Source organism: Microtus pennsylvanicus, chromosome 3, assembly GCF_037038515.1.
Source record: "Microtus pennsylvanicus isolate mMicPen1 chromosome 3, mMicPen1.hap1, whole genome shotgun sequence".
Classification (NCBI taxonomy): Eukaryota; Metazoa; Chordata; class Mammalia; order Rodentia; family Cricetidae; genus Microtus; species Microtus pennsylvanicus.
This window is the reverse complement of record NC_134581.1, coordinates 57,131,886-57,156,714: the sequence shown is the minus strand read 5'-3', so window position 1 is coordinate 57,156,714 and position 24,829 is coordinate 57,131,886. Positions and strand designations below refer to the sequence as shown.

At 40.8% G+C, this 24,829-nt stretch overlaps 1 protein-coding gene across 1 annotated transcript in view; it reads right to left on the bottom strand.

The window, feature by feature from the left end:
• The window catches only part of LOC142846753 (IQ domain-containing protein H-like), a 142,114-nt gene that overhangs the window by 103,627 nt on the left and 13,658 nt on the right, over nt 1–24,829 (bottom strand). The gene's annotated exons all lie outside the window — the stretch shown is intronic.

Sequence of the window (24,829 nt, the reverse complement as noted above, 5' to 3'; positions counted from 1 at the left end):
TTCCAACTGCCTGGAGTGCTGAGGAATAAGAACCGTAAGTTTGAGACTTGCCTAAACTACAGAGTGATTTGCCCATCATGCACAACCTAGCGAGAGATTTTGTCTTAATATAAAAAATGAAAAAGCACTAAAGATAGGTTCCATTGTAGTGAAGTCAGATATTCAAACCTTAGTACTAAAAAGGAAATTTTGCCAATAAAAAAACCACTGTATTTTAACTACTGATACTTGTTACATGAGAAAAAGAGACATTTTGCACCAGGATCCAAAAGTCCTGGTGACTAGGAAAGTAGGGAGGGAAGACACAAGAAGGCATGGTGTTTTTGCCTTGAGTTCTTCATGATGACTGTTTCTGCCTTCTTGGGGGTTTAAGAGGTTGATTACCTTCAGCATATCCATTGAACATACATTTGTATTAAATCACAGGGTTATACTTTTCTCTGTAATTTTAAGAGCTTCCACAAAACTCAAGGGGGAAAATCAATGGATTTGTCAAGAACTGTTGTGCCATGGCTTAGGTTGGTTCATGCTCTGTCTCAAATACTGTTAACTGTGAACAATCAATAGGTTCAAGGCCAAAACCCTCAAAGTCTGAGAGTCTCAGACAAAAGAATAAGACAAGATATTTGTTTATACTAAAGACACAGTAACCAAACACAACAAAATAAAAACCTTCAAATTCCGTCCTCGGGTTCCAAGGAGAATAATAAACTGTCATCTCAAGTCAAAATACTAAGTGCAGAAGGGGGAAGTCCCCTTAGCATTAGATGCCAACTCCAAACAGCAATGAGCTTTTGCATGCTTTTAACTGAAGAAACTGTTATAAAGCATAAAAGCAATGGATTTTTTTTGCCAAGATTATCTCTCTTTCTAATCTAATCAGGACAGCAAGAGAATGTAAATTGTTTTACAGATGGAAGTAAATTTCTTCTTCCTGAGTGGGCATGAGAGGGTTTGACAAGGAATGCTCCCATTAGCAGACGTTAGTGCTGGCAGGATGAACCGTGAGTCCAGGCAGAGGATGGCAGGTGGCACATGTTCCCGAAGAAGTAGCCCATGGCTACATTTCCACCTCCCTGCAAGGATGGGTTCTGATGGCGGGAGGTTAGAATTCAGAGAAGAATGGCAGGGCTCCATCAGCAAGAAACAGACATGCGGAATGGCCACAGATGGCCATGCATGGAGCTGGCTGGTCTTGCTAGTCACATGTTTGATCCAGTCATGAAGACTCAGACCCCTATAGGAAGCAACGGCTATGGATGGGTGGTTTGCCAGAGAATCCTGTATCCTTAAAGATGTTCAGATATTTTCAAAATTCCTTTTCTTAGGGAGAACAGTAAGGAAATGGGTCTGTTTGTGAAACAGAACAGTCTGGGACAGGGGTTCAGAAGGGGAAGAACCTCCATCTCTCTTAAGACAATGCCCTTCTGCAGGCTGGGTCTAGGATATCTGTGTACATCAACAAACATGGGTTAGACCTTCTGATAGAATCACCTAGGGTGGACTGGAGTTGTAGACTTTAACAGGGGTTGTTTTAGAACAAAAGGATTACACCTTTTTACCTTCTTGGATGAGAAACCTGCTCTCAAAGGAAACATGCTCCTGGACATCAAATAGACTACTCAAGTGCCAAGAAGCTATGGGCCTGGAGTCAGCTAAAGCATAGCTGTAGTACATCTGTCACAGAGAATGCCACACACGGGAGCACTTCAGACTTAGAGCAAGAAAAGACATGCCTCTCAAGAGGAAGGCTTCCCAAATTAAAGCAGTGTATCAGCATTGTGAGATGCACTGAGCAGGTGAAGACTGAGCAGCTTCACAGCCTGCTGGGAATGAGAGCCCTGATTAAAGGTCATGCCATGCTTCAGGTGCTGCCTTCTTCTGTTGTTCTTCTTTCGTCTCCACAAACTTGTAGAGTGTCATTTGTAGGTGTCCCCCATGTCCTTCCTTTTCTCCCTCTTTTGTTTACAATGCCTTGCTCTCCCAGAGTGAGATCACTAAGCAGCCAAGTGGGGTGCTGTGCTGAGACATCTGCATCTCTCACCCTCTTCTTTCTTGGGACCAGGGCTATACCCATCCTCTGTGAATCCACCCCTCCTGCTGCAGCTCAGACCTGTAGCTGTGGCCTAATTATTAGCATCCTGCTCTAACTGACTGAGTCAACTAGCTGGGAAATGCTCTTTTTCATTTGCAAAGTGTAATCACTAATTAGGTAACTTTCAGAGTTTCTGGAGCAGTTATTTAGGGGAAATTCTAAATCTAAAGCAAAGCAGAGGAAGGCAGGATGATGACGTGTGTTAGTTAAGACCCAATGGGAAGCAACATACATAGGCCCAGGATTGCAGCTGTACTAGAAGATTTAGGAATAACGTCTGCAAAGATGAAAAGAACACATTCAGGAGAAAGAACTCACTTCTAAGTGATTTTTTTTTTTGGTAGCAGGTATCAAACCCAAGACTTCATGCATGCTAAGTAAGCACTCTCTCTACCTTGGGCCACATTGCCAGCCCTAGGCTACTTTCTTTATCATTATTGTTGCTGTTGTTTTTGAGACAGGATCTCACTATATAGCCCAGGATGCCCTCAAACTTAACCCTCCTGCCTCAGCCTCTTGATTGCTACTAAGATTGTAAGCATGCAGGCCTGTGTTAAGGTCCCTGGCTGTTCTTTTAGATTCTAAAGAAATCTAAAATTTAGAAGATCTGGGTTCAATTCTCATCTCTCATAGGGTGACCCATATCTATCTGTAACTCTAGGTCCAATGGATCCAACTCTCTCTTCTGATCTCTGCAGGTACTAGAAATACACGCAAGAAAGACACACACACACACACACACACACACACACATATATATATATATGTACACACACACACATACATACACATATTTTTAAAGTTACAGGCATACACCATCATACCAGGCTAAGATGAATTTCTTATTGAAAAAATAGTTTTCATATACATGAGCAGCAGATGAACATTGTATCAAACTGATTTCCTAATGGTGAATGGTGGAATACCTGGAAATCCCTGTACAGATGATAACCATTCCACTCCCTGGAAGGAGAGACCACAATACTCTGCTGCAGGAAAATATTTGGTCTCTCAATCACCAAACACGTCTCTTAGGAACTGTTTAGGTAGTTGTACTATATAACTGAGAAAGTTCTTCCTACATATATAGTTCTAAGTGAGAGTGTAGATGAAGGGATGGAGAGTTTCTCTTAAGTCTTTAGTATTCCTCAAAGACCAAAGACGTCATTTGTCTGACCTTGTTTTTTATTTCTAGTGAAGGTCCTCAATGTGTCAATCTTTGTACAAAACAAAGTTGAGATCCTCAATGGGCTCAAACTGTTCAAAAGACACAACATTCAGAGAGAGAGAGAGAGAGAGTTGCTGACTTAACCGCAGCTTAGGAACATAGCATATGCACAGTTCTGACTTTTCAAACATAAGGGATCTTGAAAATCACTAGCTTTGTCTTTTGCTCAATAGACTGTTATGGGCCCAACAGAACAAGCTTTGGCCCTGAAGTCCACTAACGTTGGTTCAAAGCCTTGATCTGCTGCAGTCTGATGCATACTGCAGGCAAGACATTACCCTCTGAGGACCTGAATTTTACCTTCTGCAACAAAAAGGGGGGGGGGTGGGAATTCACAAAGACTTTTCCCAAGCCTCACCTTGCCACAGTGGTCAGCATATAGACAGGGAAACGGATGCTCAGAGATGGTGAATGAGTTGTGTAAGATCATAACTCTTTGTGGAACTCCTAGGACAATGTTTCTGCTATAATAAAAAATAGCCACATTCCTAATGTTCCCAATACATACAGACCTAAAAGAAAGGATTCCTACGTGATGCTCACCCTCACCATCTTTTCATCGTCTTTCCTCATTCCTTGTCATGTTCTCATGGTGTTTGCACATTTCGCTCTTCCATACACTTACCCTACATTGTTCCTACTTCCATACCTCCAAGTTCTCATAGTCTAATGTTTCCAGAATTTTCTGTGTGGCTTCTTCCTGAGCTATGCTGTCCTTGTTCAGTCTTCTAGTGACCTCTTATGTCTGAGACAACCTGTCCTTCCCTTGACCTGGTATTTCTTCTTATTTACTAGGCTGGAAAGCAATTTGTTAAATTAAGCCCCATGAATACAAAAAGGGATATTACATGGTATGATGGGAAAATGGCGACTCAGAAGCCAGAAGACCTGGGATCTAGTCTATACTGCCTTCCTCTGTGATCTTTGCAAGTCACTTCCTTGGCAGGACTTGAATTTCTATTAAGAAACCACTTGGTCAAAGCTTAACAAATACTTGTAATTACCCTATGTCCTCCCTGGCATCACATTTCACCCGCTCTAGATGTGTTGGCTTTTAATTTTTTTTCTTATTTTTCTGTTTGGGACAGCGGCTTCAAACTTGCTATATAGCTTGCTGAAGGTAGCCTTGAACTTCTGGTCCTGCTGTCGTTGCCTTCTGAGTGCTGAGCTTGCAGGCAATTTGTCACCATGTCTGGTTTTATGCAGTACTGGGGAGCAATCCAGGGACCTGTGCATTCCCGACAGGCACTGTGCCTCCTGAGCCACATCCTCAACCTGGTACCCTTTTAAACAAACTGCTGGAGCGAGTAAAACCACAAAACCAATGACCTCAGCACTGTCACTTTCTGACCATGTCAAAGACCGGAGAGACTTTTCTTCTCCAGTTTTTATACATAAAATTATTTGTAGCAACTTCCTGACCAAAATGGATGACAAATTACCCACACTACATGCTGTACAGAACTGAGAAAACCCCAAAGAGTAATATTCTAGAATTCTGAGGTTTGTGGATGAGCAGGACAGTCCTTAGATGGCAAGACATGGAAGCTACCTAAGACTGGACTGTCGGAGTACACAGCTCACACAAAGGGCATAAAAGGCAGAGGAACAGAAAGGCACAAAGGGAAGGGATGGAGTATAAAGGGCACCTGTGTCAGCAGCAGTTTTCTAGAATAACCTCAGCCATTCCTTTGAAAGGTGCCATATTCAACCAGGCCTTTCTCAACTCTGAAACTGTTCTGAAAAGTGCCCATGCTTAGGTGAACTCTCATGGAACAGAAACACCCAGTCCATCAAGTCCATATGAAAGATCAAACAGCCGGACTAGAGAAGCATTTTAAATAGACGGGGTCTGTTTTCAGTCAAATGTGAAATTCCCTTTTCCGGAGGCACATTTTACTTCACTACAGCATTGATTCCATCTTTTCTGATACCCTTCAAATGCTCGCTGAGAAAATGTGGCACAGTTAAGGACCACTTGGGACAATTATGATGGATGAGTTGAGCCTGCTGGGGATATGCACAGGCAGCATGACAAGCTGGGGATCAAAAGCAGCTTCATTCTCAGGTCCCTAAGCAAAGGCACATCGTTTTCTCTTTAGATACAGGAGAAAGAGCTGGGCTCAGAAAGGATTGCCATTATCACAGAAGTGAAACTTGGCATTCCCGTTTTCCTCAAGAAAAGGTGTGCGCAGAGGAAGTCTGTTGGTCACAGACTACTAAAGAATGTCTACAGAATTCTCACAATGCTCTACTTGGGCGCATTCTTTTTTTTCTTTTTTCTTTTTGGACTTTTCGAGACAGGGTTTCTCTGTAGTTTTTGGTTCCTGTCCTGGAACTACCTCTTGTAGACCAGGCTGGTCTCGAACTCACAGAGATCCGCCTTCCTCTGCCTCCCGAGTGCTGGGATTAAAGGCGTGTGCCACCACCACCAGGCGGGCACATTCTTCATAGCTATGTGAGTATTCAGCTTTAATGTTCTTCCAAGTATGGATCATTCTAGGACATGACAGTAGATGTCTGTTATCTGCCTTTCTCAGTAAAAGAGAAGTCTCAAGAGGGCAAGAAGTTAAGTTTGCTTCATTCACAGTTGTGTTTTGCTGCCAGGGTGGTCCAATGCTTGATGCATAGTCAAAAGTCAGTGAGGATTTGATGAGTGAGTATATATGTATGTTTAATTTGAACTTCAAGCCGTTTGGGTCAATGAACTTCAAGCTCTGTGCTATAAACCAGTTTTTGTGATCAGGTAAGATGTCTAGCATTTGTAATTTAATGTTGATCAATATGATAGCTGTTAAATCTATGGGATATCTTTAATTGTGGAATATTATGTAGTAAGTTTTTAACAACATTGTACAAGCTCATGATAAAGTATTAAAATAAACTCAGAGTTAAAGGCACATTGGAAAATCAGGAACATGACAAGGAACATAAATATTGCCAAAGGGTTATAATGTCATCAGGAGATTCTCCCATACTTGTTATTTTTCTCCTTTCTGGACTTTATTTTTTTTCATGAGTAATCATTAAAAAATATGTTAAGTGAAATACATAAGGGAAAATATTACTTTGTGGATCACTGATAAGTTAACCTCTTTTCTGATGTGTATAAATAGTCATTTACATGCAACAAGTATATGCAGTAGGCAATGTCGACAATCTTAATAATACTTGAACTTTCTTCTCTCAATTGTTTTTACATGAAAAAAAACTACTTTTCAAATAAAAACCATATAATTATGTTTACTTTGAAAGTTTAATGGCAAAATGATTAGGTGGGAGGGGCAATTTAATAGAGAAAATTAAAACAGCTTCTAAAATATTCTGCAATCTCCTTTTTTGGAATTTCCCCCCTTTCTTAAATAAGGTCTTATGAGAGAGAGAGAGAGAGACAGAGAGAGGCATAGAGACATAGAAGCAGAGAGACAAGGAGACAAAAAACAGAGAAGTAAAGAGAAAGAGAACCAGACACAGAGAGAAAGGGAGACAAAGAGGCAGACACACACACACACACACAGAGACAGACCCAGAGACAGAGAGATAGAGGGGCAGAGAGGTAGACCTTGACTGACTTTTGAACACATATATATATATTAGATAAATGGTCAAATATACATATATATGAGAACAGATGAGGACCGTGACAGACCCAATGCTGGACAAGTTGTCTAATTAAAATGGTTTAGCTGACTCATCTATACAATATTAAGTTTTCCACTGAGGTGATCACAAGAATATATTGGAAATACTAAAGAAACTAACACTATAATTGTGATAAAGAAACAAATAATCTTCACCCCAGCTTTCCTATCGCTGGGATTACAGACATGCTTCACCACACCCAGTGATTTTTGACTATCTATTTAATTAATCTAGAAGACAGAAAAGGCTATCTACAGTGAAGCTGATAAAAGCAGACATGACAGCAGAGATGACAACTGCTGTCTGGTAGGGAAGGACGCAAAGGCACAAACTTATTATCTAAGCATATGGCACTGGAAAGGGGAAGCATTAAATACGCTGGATAGGAGACATAATATATTTTAAAAGGATTATCATTGTGAATGATTGGGATTTGTAGCTTTCTAATGCTTTAGGGGTCTGGGTGTCATGTAATCCACTTTCCTGTACCAGCTTTGTTATTTATTTACCTTGGATGACTTACCTCTCTCTGTCTGATTCCTCCTAGTAATAAGGGAATAATAATAGCATCTACCTCCTAAAGATGTGAAAACAAGGGAGGCAACCCACTGAAGATGTTAGGAACAGAGCCCAGTGCAGAGTGGGCACCCAGTACAGGCTAGCATAGCAGTTATACCAGGAGTAATATTTGGAGGACTAGCTCCTAGGAAAGAGCTCCTAACCTGGTTTATAAGCCTCACACTGCCCTTTTGCCTCTGGCTGGCCAGGGGTAGTGATAGCACAAAGGTTCCTCCATCATCACAAGGGTTCAGTGAGCATGGGAAGTGCATTGAGCCACATACACAGGGCATGCTGAAGTCACATTAGCAGTTCCTAACTGTGTCAGGTAAATAAAGCGTTGGGGTTCTTCAAGCACATTCTCTTTTTGAGGTAGAGAGTAAAACTCACAGTTTCTACATAGTGAAGTCATGGGAATGAGAGGAAAGATCTAATTGCACTGATGAGTTATCTGGGAGCAATGCACGCAGGTTCAGAAGGATTGTCTGCAATCACTATTGTAAACCCAGCCTATGCACCACTGCTGGGAAGGAGCAGAAGGGGGTTTCTTCCTTGAAAGGATGTACTCCTCGATGTGCGGGGGAGTCCAGTATATTTCACGTGCAAAGGTTTTACTGCCAGTGCACAGCCTGGTGGAATAAGCCTTATCAGAATGTCCCTGCCATATTGTGGGGACAATTTAATTTTTCCTTTTTTGTTGTTGTTGTTGTTGTTGCTGTTGCCTTGACTGTCATGAACAGCTTCCTCAGCCTACTTTACGAACACAGTATGTGTACATACACTTGCACCTACGTATTTGTACACGTAAGCACAAGTGCGCGTGTGCACACTGTAAGTGAATGCCAAGAAATTACTACATTAATTTCCAACATCCTGCTTCTTTGTAATATACTCTCAAATGAGGAAAATCTTTGACACTAAAGACACACATGATTCAACCACATTTTGAGGATGAAAATCATTTGTTTGGATTGAAAACAGTGCTATGATTCAGTCCTGACAGAGATCAAAGCAATGCTTTTCACTTTAAGTGAACCACAATTATTTTTTTAACCATGACCTAATTTCTTTTGTAAAGGAAGCACGAAAGAACTTTCGTTGCCAACTCCAGCTGTCAAGTGGCCTCCCATACTTTTGCCCTAAAGCAAAAGGAAGGGACATCAGGTGACAGATCCCAAATTCCAACTAGTCACACAAATTACAGACCTTCTTATCGAGGCGTCCTCTTGACCTTTTGCTTTTCCTCTACAATGAAGAATGAGACACAGTTTAAATCAAAATGACTCTCATGGGCAGTTTTACAAAACAAATAGAAGGATGGGAGTTCTGTTCACCCCCCACCCACCCACCCCGCGCTTCTTCCCTTCCCCTGCTGTCTTCTACCCACACAGGCAGTAGCTAAAAATTAGAAGGGCCTTTCCCTCCCCAGACATCCATACTGCCCCATTTTGTTTTGAGGAAAGGGTTTGAGAAAGTAAATATTCACACACAGTTATAATCCCTACTTTCAGGGAACAACACTCTGAAAGGCATTTGTAAGTAAGAAAGGGCTTGCGGTGCTATCAGGCGTAGGTTTGGAGCCCAGCAGAGGGTCTGCAAGGGTTCCAGTATGGAGCTTGGCACCTAGTGTCTTTCTTCTCTTCACTGCTAACATCCATGCCCAGTTTACCATCTACCACTATTAAAAGTCAGCTCAGAAATGTACCAGTCTGGGGTCACAGCCTTAAAATATTACTAATTTTAAAAGTGGAGGAAACCTTTGCAAGTCAACTGAGGAAAATGATGCCAGGGATAATCAGCATTTAGAAAACACATTATCATTTAATTTTTTTTTTTTTGGATAAACTGCTTACTGGCTAAAACCTCACTCTGACATGTGTATTACCTGTAGATCTGTTCTCTATAGAACAGGGGGAGCCGAGAACGCTCTTGGAGTGAGAATCGAAACAGGTGCCTGGGCCATCGCATTATGCACATTAGCCCATGGCCTCCTCACAGCCTGCTAAACAGCTGAATCTGAAACAATAAAGGAGCAGGCCAAGCACCCGCCTGAAGGCCTGTCTGCCTTGGGATTTGGCCATTTGCATTGATTTTCTTTCTTTCTTTTTTTTCACTCACGTTTTTCATGAAACGCAAATATTTGCCATGGCAACTGGGGTGTCACATGACATGCTGTTCCATAAGCAGCTTGGCAATCTCTTAAGAGGAAATGACCCACCAATGCTGAAAACGCACCCTACACCTCTTGAGGGTGTTTGGTCTGGGAGAGCAGGGAGCATTCTGTAGGCACAGTGGGGTGGGTGGCTCTGGAGTTGCTCTCCGGTTCTTCTTTCTTTTATTCATGAGGGCAGTTAAAGACATGACTAAACTCGGGATCAACCTACCCCTGGACCCAGCAATACCACTCCTGGGAATATACCCAAGAGATGCCCTATCATATGACAAGAACATTTGTTCAACTATGTTCATAGCAGTATTATTTGTAATAGCCAGAACCTGGAAACAACCTAGATGCCCTTCAATGGAAGAATGGATGAAGAAAGTGTGGAATATATACACATTAGAGTACTACGCTGCGGTAAAAAACAATGACTTCTCGAATTTTGCATGCAAATGGATGGAAATAGAAAACACTATACTGAGTGAGGTAACCCAGACCCAAAAAGATGAATATGGGATGTACTCACTCATAATTGGTTTCTAGCCATAAATAAGGGTCACGGAGCCTACAATTGGTGAACCTAAAGAAGCTAAGTAAGAAGGTGAACCCAAGGAAAAACATATAGTTATCCTCTTGGCTATGGGAGGTAGACAAAATTGCCAGGGAGAAAATTGGGATCTTGGGGGTGGGGTGGGATGGGGGTAAGGGGAGATGGGGAGAGAAAAGGGAGAAGGGGAGGATGGGGGGAACTTGGGGAAAAAGGATGATTGGGATAAAGGAAGGTTGGATAGGGGAGCACGGAAGCACAATTCTTAGTTAAGGGAGCCACCTTAGGGTTGACAAGAGACTTGAACCTAGAGTGGCTCCCAGGAGCCCAAGGCGATGTCCCCAGTTAGTTCCTTGGGCAGCTGAGGATAGGGAACCTGAAATGACCCTATCCTATAGCAATACTGACGAATATCTTGCATATCACCATAGAACCTTCATCTGGTGATGGATGGAGATAGAGACAGAGACCCAAACTGGAGCACTGGACTGAGCTCCCAAGGTCCCAATAAGGAACAGAAGGAGGGAGAACATGAGCAAAGAAGTCGGGACCACGAGGGGTGCACCCACCCACTGAGACAGTGGAGCTGATCTATTGGGAGCTCACCAAGGCCAGCTGGACTGTGACTGAAAAAGCATGGGATAAAACCGGACTCTCTGAACATGGCGAACAATGAGGCTGATGAGAAGCCAAGGACAATGGCACAGGGTTTTGATCCTACTTAATGTGCTGGCTTTGTGAGAGCCTAGCCAGTTTGGGTGTTCACCTTCCTAGATATGGACGGAGGGGGGAGGACCTTGAACTTACCACAGGGCAGGGAACCCTGACTGCTCTTTGGACTGGAGATGGAGGGGGAGAGAAGTAGGAGGAGGGGGAGAAGCGTGGGAGGAGGGGGAGGGAAACGGGGGGGCTGGGAGGAGGCGGAAACTTGTTTTTTTTCCTTTTCTCAATTAAAAAAAAAAGAAAAAAGAAATAAAGACATGACTAAACAAGGCATACCAGAAAAGTATTGCCAGATGTCTCCTTTCTATGGAGAAAAGTTTCAATTATCCTAAATCTGTCAGTGGTCCTTAAAATGAGAAAGCAACCTATAAGAAGTCCAGTATCTTTAAACTGGGGCTATCGTCAGAGGGTGAAATATACTGTACTGTAAGGGACTAATGTTAAAGAACTTATTTATTACACTTGTTTATTAGTTTATTATAAATTTATTATATATAAATCTGTTTATTAAAGTTTAGTTCTTTTAACTAATGTTAGTTAATTAAATGTTAGTTAAAGGAACCCCTTCCTCCTCCCCATCATGATTTTCTATGCAAACTTGGAGGGCTTGTCTTTCCTATGCTTAAAGACAAATGAGATATGGTAAGGGCCTCTCGATAGCACCCCTTGTACAGCACAGATGTAGATGTAAAGCAGAGTTACTGTACCCCAGACTCTTGGCCTCTGACCAGCTGCTAGCATAGATCTCACAAGAATCCAATGGCTCTGGCTATCTTAGACACATGGTCATGGAGTCCATTTATGCATTCATCTTCCCTTTTAAAAGCAGGCGCTGACTGTATGTTCAGTAGTGAGCAGGGTGTGGGAGGCTCTGCCTTTGACCCATTGCACCACAGAGAAGAGTCATAACAATAGTAGCTGCAATGCTCCCAGGAGCTGCTGAAAAGATGCTATTGCAGAGCCCAGCTTTTTTTCTGTGTTAGAAACATGAGTACCTTTGTCTTTTGTTTCTTGTGAGGCTCTTCCACGTCTTCTACAATTTGGTATGACTTCTGACCTAGAGCAAAGGGGGTTGTGGAGGGAGGTAGGGCAAAGTTATTTCTTTTAGAAAGAAAGGCTGAGCCATTTGGTGGATGCTCACAAGTCCTGTGGCTCTGTCACCCACTGTTTGCTTCCTCCCTGCATTTCCTGTTCCCAAATCATGACACCTCTGTGACTGCTAACTCCAAAGCCAAATCTATGGGAGGACAACTACTTCCTTAGAACACATGGTCAGGCCGGGCGGTGGTGGCGCAGGCCTTTAATCCCAGCACTCGGGAGGCAGAGGCAGGCGGATCTCTGTGAGTTCGAGACCAGCCTGGTCTACAAGAGCTAGTTCCAGGACAGGCTCCAAAACCACAGAGAAACCCTGTCTCGAAAAACCAAAAAAAAAAAAGGACACATGGTCAGCCCACGGCATGCAAAATGCCTGGACAAAAATTAGACCTGTAAAGCACAAGGATTAGAGAGGAAAATTTGTTTCTTAAAACGAAGACTCCTTTAAATTGCTACATTCCCAAGTTTATGGACAAGATAATTAATATAGTTGCATATGATGGACTATTTTATTGGTTAGCTATTTAAAAAAAGATGACTAGAAATTAAAATGTTAAAATGCCCTGAGGGAACTGATTTGGTGAATAACACCATAAAGATTATTTTTGGAATTATTAATCTACAAGAAACAACTCTCTCAGTCATTTCTTTCCTGCCAGCTGGCTGCAAACTCAACTGCCCTCTGCAGATAGGCCAAGCTTGGCCTTCTAGGGAGAAATCCCTTCCATTATTCTTACCAAGAAAGAAAAGGATTATTTGAATGACTGTTGAATACAAAGATGTGAGCCTTCTTCCATTCCAAGTCCTTCAACTCAGCCCTCTTTTCTGTCTGTTCTGTAACAGCAGTCTTTGAAAGAATTGACATTGATCAAATGTAATAAATGATAGCAATGCACAACTTAGGCTCACTCGGAGGACTCAGTTAACTCAGCCTCAAGTTGGGCATCTCTTTAGAAGTAACAAGAATTTCAGAGCATCAAAACTTGCCACAAGAGGAATTTGTTTGTTGCATCTGGCCTAGCCTTACCCACTCTCTGATTACTGGCTTCTAGTGAGTGCCTCTGTGACTCCTCCCCATTCTGTAGTCCAGTACACCACACAGAGTCAGCAGACCCCATTAGAAGCCTACAAGTTCTTGCCTTGACCTCTGCACTCTTCTTTCTGGTGCTCACTTGGAACTCTGCTGTCCTCCTCTGCCCCATCCTGGGTGTCTTGAATCCATACATTTACAAGCAGAACTTGTTTTTTCTAATGTCTGCAGACTCAGTACAGTTTTTGTTTACCTTTTAGGCTCCTAAAGACAAGTGAGCTTTGGGGCTAAATTCCTGTGCTTAGACAACATAGTACTTGATAAGTTTTCAAATTTTTTTTCTCTACTCTTTTATTATTATTATTATGATTATTATTATTACAAATTTTCACCTCCTCACCTCCTCCCATTTTCCTCCCCCTTCCCCCATGTCCCCTCCCCCTCCCTCTTCAGTCCAAAAAGCAGTCAGGGTTCCCTGCCCTTTGGGAAGTCCAAGGTCCTCCCCCCTCCATCCAGGTCTAGGAAGGTGAGGATCCAAACAGACTAGGTTCCCACAAAGCCAGTACATGGAGTAGAATCAAAACCCAGTGCCTATGTCCTTGGCTTCTCAGTCAGCCCTCCATGTCAGCCACATTCAGAGAGTCCAGTTTGATCACATGCTCCATCAGTCCCAGTCCAGCTGGCCTTGGTGAGTTCCCATTAGATCGGCCCCACCGTCACAGTGGGTGGGTGCACCCCCTGCAGCCCTGACTTCCTTGCTCATGTTCTCTCTCCTGCTCCTCATTTGGACCTCGGGAGCTCAGTCAACTTTTAAAGAATTTTGGTTAAATTTAGAGAAGAGGTTGCAAAGTCTTATCCATTTTGCACAGATAAGGCACAGCCAATGGGACCTACGGACTCTCGGGTGCCTACTCAGAGGCTGCGGCTTTGCTGCACTTACTCTCTGGCCATGGACTTTATGGGACACACACATCTGAGCAGTATGCCTGTATCTTTATAAAGTTGTATTCCTAGGATTGCCTGATTTCAAAGTCAGGTTCCCTTCTGGAAAGTTTCTAAGACAAACATTTCTAGGAGAGACATTGGCCATTTCAGAAGGGGAAAAAAATCATTCATTTGTAAAGTAAAAAAATAAATAATTTTATGTGTAAAATTATATTTTTGCTGCATGTATGTCTGTATGCCTGGTGGCAACAGAATTCAGAAGAGGGCATTGGATCCCTTGGAACTAGAATTGCAGACAGTTGTGAGCTGTCACGTGGGTGCTGAGAACTGCAGCTGGGTCCTCTGCAAGTGCTCTTAACCACCGAGCCATCTCTCCGGCCCATTGGTATTTTTCTTGACAAATCTGTATACTTCTGTGGTCATTACTGATGCCTGCATACAAATAGCCTCCTCCTTTCTTCCTGAATAATTTAAAACCTGTTTTTCTTTAGGGTGAGAATATACCCAGTTCCTAAGGTTGTCAGATTTATCAAGAAATAAAGGATATGTAATTTAAAAATTTAATTTTGGAAGTCAGTTTTAAATATATCTCAATTATTAACTATATTTAGGTAAGCCAATAAAGGACAGAATGCTTACTGATGGATTGGACTGATCACAACTCATCATGCTATGTATTCAGTCTAAGCAGTCTAAATAAAAACACTGACCCTATCCCTGGATATTTCCCTGTCTCCCCTGTGGCTAATGGTCATGTACTGATAGATTTAAACGGAAACATGCCCTTCACCACTGTTTCCCCCCTTTTCCTACCTAGAATGTGTATGGAAGGTCCAGGTTTGCAAGAGGGATCTTACAGCCGAGACATGATGAATTTGAGGATGAGAGCAAACTTGCTGGAGGTCAATTAGACGAAGCACCTGCCAGTCCTCTCACCCCAACGTGAAGAACTATTGCTTTTTAGTTCTGGCAAGGATGTGGATAAAATGAACACGCCCCTGCACACTATGCCAGGAGAAACGTGCTATAGCAGCAGAAACAAAGCAGGTGTTTGTAGTCAGGGTGAGGAGACAGTGCAGCCAAAGAGTTATAGAAGTGAGCTTTATGCGGGGAGGACAGGGGTGTGCATGAGGTTGGCTGGGTAGGCCCTGACTGGCTGCAGGAAGGACATTTCGCAATAGGAGCGTGAAAGGAGCAGGCTGTCTAATGCAACCGGGTGAAAAACTGCAAATTCAGAAGACTTTAATGGTAGGTTTCTTTTTCCTGGGTGAGGGGTGTGTCCATTGGAGGAATTGAAACCCACTGCAGCCTTGTAAGCAACTTATTGGTGGACTGAGACAAAATGGTGTCACCAATGTTAAGCTATATCAATGGGAACATAAATTATGGAAAATGGAGGTTCCACAAGAACTAATAATAGAACACGATGATTGCCACATATGTGAAATCTAGATAGGTTAATTTCATAGAAGTTGACAGTAGAGTGGTAGCTAATAAAGGCTTGGAGATTAAGGGGGAAGGAGAGATGGGAAAATATTGCTCATGGTGTTGAATCACAGTGTCTTAGATTTCTATTGCTATGACTGAACACCCTGCCCAAAAGCAACCTGGGAGGAAAGAGTTTATTTCAGCTTACAGGCTGTAGTCCATTATCCAGGGAAGTCAGAGAAGGAACTCAAAGCAGGAAGCTGGAGACAGGAAATGATACAGAGGCCATGGAGGAGTGCTACTTCTCAGTTTGCTCCCCAGGCTTGCTCAGTCTAATTAAGTATACACCCAGGTTGCCAAGGGTGGCACTATCTAAAATGGCTGGGTCCTCCTATATCAGTCACTAAACAAAAAAATGCCCCATAGACTTGCCCACAGGCAGATATTATGAAGGCATTTTCTCAATTTAGAGTCCCTTTTCCCAAATGATTCTAGCCTATGTCAAGTTAATGGAAAATTAGCCAGCACAGAATTAGAAAAGAACAAGAAGTTTTGGTGTGCTATTTCAACGAGTATAGTGACAGTTGATAATAATGTCCCACATATGTCAAAAGTTCCTACCATATAGAAATGATAGATATTTGAGATGAATGTGTTCAAATTTGTTTAAATATTACGCAATACATATATGTATCAAAATATAACATAACCCATTAGCCATGTGACATTTTATATATTTGCTAAATAAAAATGTAAGAAAACATTACAAAGGAGTTTAGGTCAGCTCACACATGAACAAAAAAATCATTCATAAACATTAAAGCAATCATATATATATATGCATATATATATGATAAAGCAGTCATCATAAAATGCCCCTTAAGCAATTACAAACACGCTTAAAACAAATTAAAAATTATAAAATCTCTACAATGAATTAGAATGTATGAAAAGAAACAAAATGAAAAAAAACTAAAAATGCAATAACCTAAGTTCAAAAGTACAGAGAATGACTCAAAATTAAAATGAAAGACATAAAGGAATCAGTGATTTGGAAGACAGAAAAGCAGAAATCACTCAATCTGAGTAACAGACCCGAGGCAGAATGAAGAGAAGTGAGCAGAGCCTAAGGACTTATGGGACAAGAGAGTCTGTGTCTGTGCCATTGCGGTCGATACAGAGGGAGAAAAGATACGGAGGGAGGCTGTAAAGAGAAACAATGGCTGTGAGCAATCCACACCTGGTAAATAAAAGCCACAGGTTTAAGAAACTAAGCCAAGTGGAAATGGGCAAAAGCTGAGGAATTCCAAGGCAACACAAAACTGAAAACTAAAAATGCAAAATAAAATATCAAAATCAGATAGAGAAAAGTCATATCTTACCTACTGGAGAAAAACTTCACTGTCAATGAGTTTCTAATCAGAGGCTGAAAAAAGACATGGCATGACTTTTTTTCCTCAAGTGCTAAAACAAAGACATGGCAACCAGAATCATATGCTTAATGAAAAGTTTCTGAGGGGCTGGAGAGATATGTCAGTGGTTAGGAGCAGTGATGCTCTTTCAGAGGACCCAGGTTCAATTTCCAGCACCCACATGGCAGCTCACCCACTTCTCTGTAATTCTAGGTCCAGGGAATCAGACACACACATACACACACAAGCAAAACACTAATGTACATTTAAAAAAATCATGTTTTTTAAAGCAGCTTTTAAAAAGTTTTTTTTTTGGGAAAAAAAGATGGGAACTCAACACATTCCCAGATGAAAGAAAATCAAAATAATAGATCATTCATATACAGACTCTAAGAGAATGGCTAAACAGGAAGGAAATGATCAAAGAAGAATGCTTGCAAGACGAGAAAGTGAAGAACACAGACAGCAAATTATCAGCAGAAATAAAAGACATTCTTTTTCCTTTTGCATCTAGACATTATTTTTGATGGTCGAACCAAAAATCTTTAACACTTCCTGGTATGAATCTAAATGTAGGTAGATGAAGCAGACATAAAAACACCTTAAGACACAGGGATCGCATGCCTACACATTGATCCAAAAAGAGGAGAGCGCGTGTGCAATCACACACCTAAGGATTCATCCAAAGAGTAAGTTCACTCATTCCATACAACGCCTGCACACTCATGTTTATAGGCGCTGACTCAGAACTGCAGAAAGCTTGAAACGACCGTTTCCTTCAACAGGTGCACAGCTTAGCAGCTGCAGCATGCTAACATGAAACATTACTTAGCAGTACATGGGTAATTATCACAACAAGCTTCAACTGAATTCAACAAAATATTAAAAAGAATCCATATCATGACCAAGACAGATTCATTCTGAATGCAAAGAAGAGACAACATATGTGTTAGTTAAATGTAATACAGCATATAAACATAATCAGATAAAAGTCCTGTAGTTATTTCAATACACACAGAAAAAGCCTTTGACAAAGTTCACAATCTTTTCATGATAAAAAATACTCTGAAGAAACTAGGAAGAGAATGAGCATACCTTGCCATAATAGAGGCTACATGTGGGCTACATAACCTAATGATACAAGGAGTGTGAGAAAACTAAAATCAGGGAAGAGACAAGGTGATCAACTCTTCCCATTCTCACTCTGTATAGTTCTTGAATTCTTACTCAATGCAGTAAGGCAAGAAGAAATAAAAGGGTTGTTGTTAGGAAATAAAAAGTCAAATAATCATGTTTTCAGATTTGAGCATATACATAAAGGACTCTATCAGAAGATTCTTGTTCTGATTTAAAAAAAAACTTTCAACAAGTAGAATGGTACACACAAAACCTAGTAGATTTTCTTTCCTTTGCGGGGGACGGGGTTTGAGACAGGGTTTCTCTGTGTAGTCCTAGCTGTCCTGGAACTCACTCTGTAGATCAGGCTGGCCTTGAACTCACAGAGATCCGCCTGCCTCTGCCTCCCGAGTGCTGGGATTAAAGGCGTGCACCACCACCGCCCGGCTATATTTTTAAAATAGAAAAGAAGAGCAAGAAATAAGCCTAAGAAGTTATAACTATGTGATTCTTGACAAAGATACCAAAAAATATGTATTGGAAAAAAAGACAACCTGTTTACCAAATGATGGGAAAACCAGATGTCCATATATAGAAGACTGAAACTAAAGCCTCACCTCTCATGCTGTTCAAAAACTAAACCAAAATGGACCAAAGACTTTAAGGTAGTACCTGAAACTCTGAGCATTCTAGAGAAAAACAGGAAAAACACTTCAAGATCTAAGCATGGGCAAAGGCTTTTTAAATAGCCAATATTTCAAGAAATAATAACAAAACATTAATGTGATTACATAAAATTTAAAAGCCTTGTCCCTGAAGAAGAAACATCAGCAAGTGAAAAGAAACCTTTTAGAACAGGATAAAAGCTTTGTTGGCTGTCCACCCAGTAGGAGGGCCATGTTTAGAGTATATAAAGGACTCCAAGGATTAACCAAAGAGTAAATACTCAAGTGAATAAATAGGAAATTAAGCTGAAAAGATGATCTCCAAAGAAGTACCAGTGTCCCGCTAATAAAGAAAAGAATGCTCAGTGTCTCACAATGAATGCTATAGAGGATCCAGGGAGGAAAAGGGAACACTGATTCACAATTGTGGTGATGTAAATTAGTCCACACTATGGAAACTAGTGTGGAAACAATGAAACATCTAAGTTCCATATGATTCAGCCGTATCACATGTTGGCATATAAACAAAGGACTCAAAATCAGTTTACTATAGATATGCCTGTTTCTCCTTGAATCCTTGAATCAGCTTGGCTTCTTATCCAGAGATAATAGATTTAAATAAATAAATAAGCACACACAGACAATGGGGTCTATTAAGACAATCACACCATTTGCTGGAAAATTCATAGGACTGCCTATTTTCCATAAACACAAGTATTTTCTAATTTTCTCATATGTAGGAGTAGTTAGGAGAGGGGAAAGATAGGAAGATCAAAGGGAGATAACTATTGGTGTAGAAAGGGAAGGAGAAGGGGGTGGGAACAACAGAGTAATAAAAGAAGTGAATATGGCTAAAGTATATTGTATTCATGGAAATGTCAGAATGTATCCCCCCGCCCAAAAAAAAAGCTACAACCTGGAGGATTCTCCTGAAGATTGCTCTTAGTGGAAAAATACCCAACCCAAAGGTTACATACTCTTATGAGTGCATTTATGTGACAGTTTTGAAATGACAAAATTATACAATGAAGAACAGATTTTTGGATGCCAGGGATTAAAGGAGTTTAGAGAGAAGTTCATAGGGCTGTAGCCTTTGGTGATAAAAATATTCCGGTCTTGACGGAATCAGTATCCTGACTGAGGGTTAGCACCTAGCTCAGTGGTAGAGTGCTTGCCGACCATGGACAATGCCCTATGTCTGGTCCTCAGTACAAGCAATATATATCCTGATGGTGATATCATACTATAATATTTCACTTTGTTATTATTTGGGGAAAGCATGCAAATAATTCTATTAGTTCTTATAAATACATGTGGGTATATAATTATCTCAATAAAACTTTCATCTTAAAAAGATATTATAAAGGATAATAAAACATCAAGTCACAGAGTAGGAAAATTATACATAGAACTCATAAAAAATTTGTACTGTGAATATACAAGTAATATGTTTACTAAAAACAGAAGGACAAAACAGTTGCAAATAAAAAAACCAACACCCTAGATCACTTCATAAAAGGACATTCAAACAACAAATAATACATCATTTTTTCAAACTTGTCCTGCTTGTATTTTAATTTTTTACTATTTTGCCTTGTTTCCCCAAGCAAACTTAAATCCTCTTGAAAGCACCAACTCTCTAACACACCCTGCAGAGACTCTCAACTCCCCAACACAGTGCACAGTCTCTTAACTCCCCAAAACAGTGCACAGTCTCTCAACTCCCCAACACAGTGCACAGGCTCTCAACTCCCAAACACAGTGCACAGGCTCCCAACTCCCTAATACAGTGCACAGGCTCTCAACTCCCTAACTCTCCATTCCTGCAGAACCCCCAGCTAAACCCACAGGCATGATGTCTTACCTTCTGCTGGAATTTTACGTGGCTCATCAAAACTATGCAGATGAATTGCTTGGGGTTTAATGGGTGGATTCTGAAAGGTAATCCTTGCTGTTGGGGGAATCAGCCCTCGTTCTATCATACTTAAGATCCCTAAAAGGAAGGTTAAGAGAACAACAAAACACTAGTTTAAGCAATTCTGAGGTCTGAGCTCTGTGAATTTCACAATGGTAACTTGACATCATTTATCATCTTATTTGTAAAGGTACATTCTAGTGCCTTAATCTTTTGCATGAAAAATAGCTACAGTACACTTTAAGCTTAATATTCTAACCCAAGGGGAAAATCATTTCCAATTGCAGTAATATAAAATCAAATCGCACTAAGATAATTTCATTTTTAGGTAGAAATATAATTTCAAGACAACTAAAACTTCCTTACACTTAGAGAATTTTCAATCACTGGTGATTTTATTGTTCTTTTTGAAATTCAGGGATGTGAGGCACACATTCTTAAAGCAAAGATGATCTTTTGTTCTGAAAGAAATAAAGTCTGTATACTTGAACCTGTGTGCCTGCTGTTCTAATCACTCATACTTTGTAAATGAAGGAATTACCTTTAGATATGATCATATCATCAGCAGTTATGAAAGCCAGATTGGATATTTGATTCTATTAGGGCAACATGTTCATGAACCATTGGGCAGTTTCTTGTCATCAGTAAGGCTGCAGCCAGGTCTTTCTAAGGGCAAGGCACTTTGCTAAACAAGTAAATGGGCAAACAATTGAACAAAGCCTGCTGTCAAGGACAGAGCTTTCCTCAGATTGCATCTACTATTTCGACGTCAAAAACCCAAAACTTTGGGGACTACCTGCAACAAACTTGGGCTGGGACTTCTGATTCTTGCTGTGCCCTTGCCCAATAGAAAGAAAAGTGAACAACTTTCACTTCCAACAAATACCTAGTACACAAACTAAAACCAAGCTGGACTAAGCTGAAGAAATTGGCACTCCTAGAAAGGGATACTGTTTGCTCTTGCTTCAGGAGCCTCATGGGGACAGTATATTGTTATTAGAAATGTTAGCTCGGTGTCACAGGAAGTCAGAAGGATCACTAATGGGCTGGAAAACTGAAGACTCCACCTATAAAAGATTCATTCCAAAGAAAACTCTCCGTTTACATACAACACAGTCATTTGTGGGAGGGTTTTTTTGTTGTTGTTTTTTCTTATTGAAGGTGGAGATTTCTGATCCTTGACCCAGACCTGTCCGAAAACTCAAAATCAGAGCTTGAGGATATGAAGTCTTGAGGCTTCTTCAAGACAAGTATGTGCCCTGACGTGTGAGCTGACGATCCATGTTAGCTAGCACTCCGGTCCATCCTCTGTTCTATGCTTACAACTTTAAACCTCTATGAAGTCAGTCAGGTTTCAACTTTCTTATCATTAGAACTGAAGGATCTCTGTATTTTAAAATACTAAGAAAAAGAATTTGTCCTTCCTAATATTTTCCATAATTCATCCCAAATTCCATGTGTAAGAGCTATGCCTGCCTTCCAGGTATGAAACTAGATTCTGGCCTATGTACCAAGAAACTTGTATTCTCACCCACTGACTCTGTGGGGAGCTTTATTTCTTAGAGTTTGCCAGACAATTCTAGAAAAACTAGGAAATCTTTTTCATGTGGATATTGTTCATCTTTCATCTCATGCTAGACTTGTGCAGACCTGGAGTGGCTCTTAAATGTCACTTAAGAGCACCAAAACACCTAAAAATTCCACACCATATTTCTGTGACTTGTGCTTTCCCGACACTAATATTTTGTTGTACAATAACTAGACATATGGCAAGTACTCCATGAGGACTAATTGGTTGACTAATTACATATATGATAGGCCATGTGTTCTTTGGTTGCTTTAGAAATAAAAATGTAACTTCTGTCTATCTGCACAAACGGCCTTGATCCTAGATTCACCTTGGTCTTGGTTATTTTCATCTGCTAAAGCAAGGATCATTCATTCACTCATACTAATTCCATCCAGGCAGGAGATGACACTGAAGCAAGAAATGCCAGGTTATTTCTGTTACTTAGTGCTCCTGGGACGTCAGCAGTACGTAAGCTACCATAAGGTGGATGCCACAAGACTTCTTGCTGCCAAAAAAGAAATAATTAAAGCTATGGGAAGCTTAACAAATTTAGAGACTCATTACATTCTGGGGTATTCACCACCAGCAGACAGAGGTCAGTAGGCAAGACACAAGAGCTAGACACGAGAGGATCTTGAATCTCTAGGTATCACAAGAATGGTTTGAAAACAACTCTGGGTCCTGAATACTCCAAACAGACAGGAAGTGAGACTACAAATAACTCACGGTCGTCTTACTCCACTATGTTTAAGATAGAAAAGGGATCCACTTAGCCATTCTTCAACACTTTAGCCAATCAAATGATCTAGAGAAAACTAAGGATTATAGTAGATATCGAATCCTCATTCATCTATGTAGTCCTTTAATTTGTTTATTTATTCATTCAATTCACATTTTTTACCTACAAAACTCTAATACAGTCCTGGGCACTGTGAATCCTGAGGTGTAGTAATATGGACGGCGGTGGGGCTGTGTCCCCAATACCCCAGCCGCCGGCCCTGCCCGGCTAGCTTATGCCCCGAAATAATTACACGGAAACTGTATTCTTTTAAACACTGCTTGACCCATTTCTATCTAGCCTCTTCTAGGCTAACTCTCGCACCTGGACTAGCCCATTTCTTATCATCTGTGTAGCACCGGTCTTACCGGGAAGATTCTAGCCTAAGTCCATCCTGGGTCGGAGCTTCAGAGCTTCATCACGTGTGTCTGCCCAGGAGCCGGGAGCATGGCGGACGTCTGCTCCCGAGAGGAGCGCTGTGGAGTCTGACCTCACTTCCTCTTCCTCCTGGCATTCTGTTCTGTCTACTCCTCCCACCTATCTTCTAACCAATGAAATGGGCCAAGGCAGTTCCTTTATTGCTTAGCCAATGAAATCAACAGATTGACATATGACACTCCCACATCACTGAGGTAAAGATGATACAATCTTTTTTTATTATTAAAAACCCAATAGTTTGTAATAGTAGACTTTAAATTAAAACTCACATAGAGGGATGGCTCTGTGGCTAAGAGTAGTAGCTGCTTTCAGAGAACTCATGTTTAATTCCTAGTACCACTTGGAACTCCAGTTCCAGGAGATCTGATGCCCTCTTCTAGCCTCCAAGAGTTTAATCATGCATACATATAAACTAATAAGTAGTAAAAATTAAAAAACCAATAGTTATATTATCTCTGGCTTTGTGCTTTTGCACAGCAGTATTCTGTAATAACATTAAAGACAATCAGAAGAGCATCAGAAACCACTTAGAAAACAGTAACTTTTAATAATATCACGTCAGCAATATAACAATCTTAATACATAGCACCAATATATACGTCAATATTAAAATCATGAAATGGTGGATCTAGAAGTGGAAGAAGCTCTGGTGATCGCTTAGTCCAAGGTGAAACTAAGCCCAGGTGAGGTCTGACTTGTCTAGGGTCACTTAGGAAAATTAGTGACTGAGCTAGTATCCAACTCAGGGCCCCGATCATGCTCAAGGCTCTAACTTTCGCATCCCTAAACGTAACATGCTACACAATCACTAACCTTTACTAGCATCCTTTTGCAAGATGGGAATGGGAATGAAATGGGGATCAGTGCGATGAGAAGATGGCAGAACCGTGAGGCTGGATATTGTGGACCCTTTTATTAACCGCTGAACCTTCTCCTAGGTGAAAAAAAAACAGCTGTTGTTAGCTGACATTTTTGCCTTCACAATGAACACGGTTTTTTTTTCTTGTGAACAATAAATTAGATTATGAATAGTTTCATTAAGTTTTAATAAAGTAGCAATACCATCTCCAATTTTATTGCTCATGAGTACCCTGTGCTACTGTCTACTGTCAGGATTTTGTGTAATTTAAAATAGTTAATTAAATCCAATTAACATGTGGTGATTTCTACTATGCAAATGCGGTGTAGTAGTTAATAAAGGAACTATTAAGATTTTGTTCAATTTTAATGACTACAATATAAAAGTACTAAATCTTTACATAGGAGGTTTTGAATACAGCAAAGTTGTGCAAAGCAGATTTCCCAGGAAATAAATAAGAGTCTGGAGGTTATAAAAGCAAACTGGAAGGATTTAAAGAAAAGCACTTCAGCCATAGTACCAGGTTAAGTCTGAACACTGAGCAAATTGTTGAAAACTCATCAAAGGACAAAGGTGCAATGTCACACAGATAATCAGTCACACAGATAACCACTGTTCTTAGGG